Consider the following 3,082-nt stretch of genomic DNA (forward strand, 5'->3'; position numbering starts at 1 on the left):
GTATGGAAAATGGAATGAAGGAGAGAAAGAAGGGTACAAGCAAACATTTCTTCAGGATTGTCAGGCCTTTCAGTTACCATGGCAGTATGTTTCCATGGAAGCCAAATTTGAAGCTTGTTACTGCCACTACACTGGCCTAAAGAAAATTATTAGTTTTGAAAATTAACCAGGCTGCTCTCTACCTTGAAAGCCAGCCCACCCACAACCCCCCACAAAAATAACCCCATCTTTCCCTCTCTGATAAAGGATTCAATAAACATGTGGGAAAGAAGGAGAGAGGGGAAGAAACTGCTACACAATGAAAAAACAGTAGCTTCCTTTTATGCAACCAACAGTACAGAAAGGCTCCTAAAATGTACAGGCAAGCACAAGGCTGAATGTGCTCAAAGGCTGCTTTATGAAATATTGCACAGGGAACTCTGTAAAATAATCCTGCAAGACATTCTGTGCCAGAAAGACCCTAACAGGACAGAGGGAGGTTGCTTTGAGACTAATGCTATTTACTTGCTATTTGTTTTAAACTAGCCCCTTTAATCATGCTAATGCTTCACCCTTGGTTTTCTCACCCACCTCCCAGTAAAAGCAGCAAGAGGAGAGGGAGGACTTTTCTAGAGGACCTTCTTAGTCAACACTTAAGCTGATCTTAGCCGATCTTAAGCTGATCAGTTCTGTTGCTTTTCTTGCCAGTCAGAACATACTTTTGAATGCTTCAAGGTCACCTTTTTGCTTATCTGCCTCATTCCTCCACTCCCCCCCCCCCCCCAAATTTCTCCGTAGCCCTTTTCATTTTTCTTAAGCCAAGGAGCCCACAAAAGCTACATACCCTATTTTATCACCAGTAACTGAAACAATGTGATGCAGACATTCAGCCTCTTTTGAAAGCAAAGTGGTGTAATTCAGTGACAAAAAGGAATTACATTCTATATGCTACCTAAACACAAGAAGTTAAGGTGACAATAGCAAATGCAATACTTCAGAAGAACAGATCATTCTGAATTTGTGACTTCCACCTAGAAACATAAAACAAGTGCCGTTTCCTCTCTGATGTGAAAAAGCATCATGAAGCCTACCAAATTACACAACTCCAAGGACATAAAGCATAAAGAAGTCTAATTGATAGAAAAGGAGGAAATGGGCAAGAGGCACCTGTAATGCGAGAGTGTTGGGCCATCAGCTGAATTCGACTTCTCATTTTGAGGCAAAGAAAGACCTAAGATCTATACTACTCTGAAGTCAGCCCTTAACATCACTTACTTTAATCAGGCCTCCTTTCCCCCCAATACATGTCTTACTGGGTGGAAGAGGAAACAAGCACCAGGTGCTTCCAAAGCATAGTTCAGACAAAAGCACTTGATCCAAATACAGTGAGAAAGTTTCCTTTGAAGTGAAGGCAAATACAAATAAAAGGCCTAAAATCTGGTTTGGGATCCCTGCACTGTCCAGACTTCCTTAGAAAAGGAACTAAAGATGACAGCATTTTTCAGAGAACAACTGAACTGATTACTCCAGAGGGAAGCCTCACAGGGAAGGTACAGCAAGGGAAGCGCTGTACCCTGCCTCACACTAACTACTTCTCAGGCAAAACAACCTTCCTCAATCCACACTCTATTAACACTCAGCCATGAACATCTGAAGAAACTTAAAAATAGTCTGCAAGAGACAGTCAAAGCTAATCTACACCTGACAATGGAACAACTGGCTTAAATCAAGGCCACTTCCCTGCTTGGGATGTTTTCCCAGTTCCTAACATTATACGGCCCTGGCATATACTGTTGGACAGTCTGAAACCTTCCTGCTACCAGCTGCTTGCCTTTCCTTTCTGCCAGACCGCCTTGTGGAAGGAAAAGCATGTTCGAATTTTAGCTGTTCAGTAAAAAGCCTGACATCTTAGCTTCAAGTCCTGAACAGACGAGTTTGCAAGTACATAGCAGTGGAGAACAAGATGCTGTAACACAGGTCACACGTGGAGGCAACTGCTGGCAGCATTCACAAGGCAGCTGAGAGCACCGTAAGAGCCAGATGGGGCTGCAATCCATCCATTCAAGGGCCTTGTGGCAACCATCAGGAAAAGCTTAACCCTTCAGTGCAAGTTGTGCTGGACATTTCCTCCATTTTACATGCCAGTGCCTACAACTCCTTTGGCCTGTACTCATCCAACAGCTGAGGCACTCCCCTTGCACAGGAGCAGGCTTCAAGCCCAGAGTGGTACTTGCTCACCATGGAACAGTATAATTCAGATCTTATGTTCCCTACACAGCCGCAGAGATGCAGGAATATTCACAGAGTAATTCCTCTAAACTAAGGTAAATGGCATGAATATCCCTAAACAGTCTTTGCATGTTTTAACCTCTCTTCCCAAGCCCTCTTTTATAAAGGGAAAACAAACCTGGGCAGGAAGCCAGCTTCTTCCTCATTGTGCTCAGACACATGCATTACATTCATTTTCCATGCTGGGTTTTGGAGAGAGAGAAGAAAGGACTGGCTGTCCAGAACAGGTCACCCAAGAACACAGAGACAGTGACTTTGGTCATTGTTCCACTATCTTGCTCTCTCCGGGCCTACCTCTTCCACCAGTGAGCAGCAGCTGCAGAGAGGAGTCCACAAAGGACCAGTCAGAGTTAACCAAATCTATTCAATCCCATCTCTGAGGAAGCAGCACCATTAATGGCCCTGTTTCACACTACTGCTGGCACATGAAGCTCTGGAGTCTGACAGGCTTCAGGGCTCCATCCGAGTGGAATATTCTGCGTCGCACCGCTGTTCCTGGACAAGCCGCAGGATTTTTGCTTCATTCACAAATCAAAGGGAAGAACATGAGATGTGGTTAAACAACCTCTCATGACAGTCAAAAAAGGATCACAGGATCCCTTCCAGTCTTCTCTGTGCAGTCATATCTTACTTTGAGAGCGCTGAGATCACCAGAGCTCCAGAGAATGGCAAAGGAATATAGCCATAGAAGAGGAAGGTACACTTAGTTTTCAGAGCATGACTTAAACCCAGTGTCACAGAGAGAAGCAAGTATTTCCTGATTTTTCAAAGTCACCAAACATCAAGAACAAAAAACACAGAATTATTGAATGCA

The sequence above is a fragment of the Dromaius novaehollandiae genome, chromosome 8 (genome assembly GCF_036370855.1).
Source record: "Dromaius novaehollandiae isolate bDroNov1 chromosome 8, bDroNov1.hap1, whole genome shotgun sequence".
Classification (NCBI taxonomy): domain Eukaryota; kingdom Metazoa; phylum Chordata; class Aves; order Casuariiformes; family Dromaiidae; genus Dromaius; species Dromaius novaehollandiae.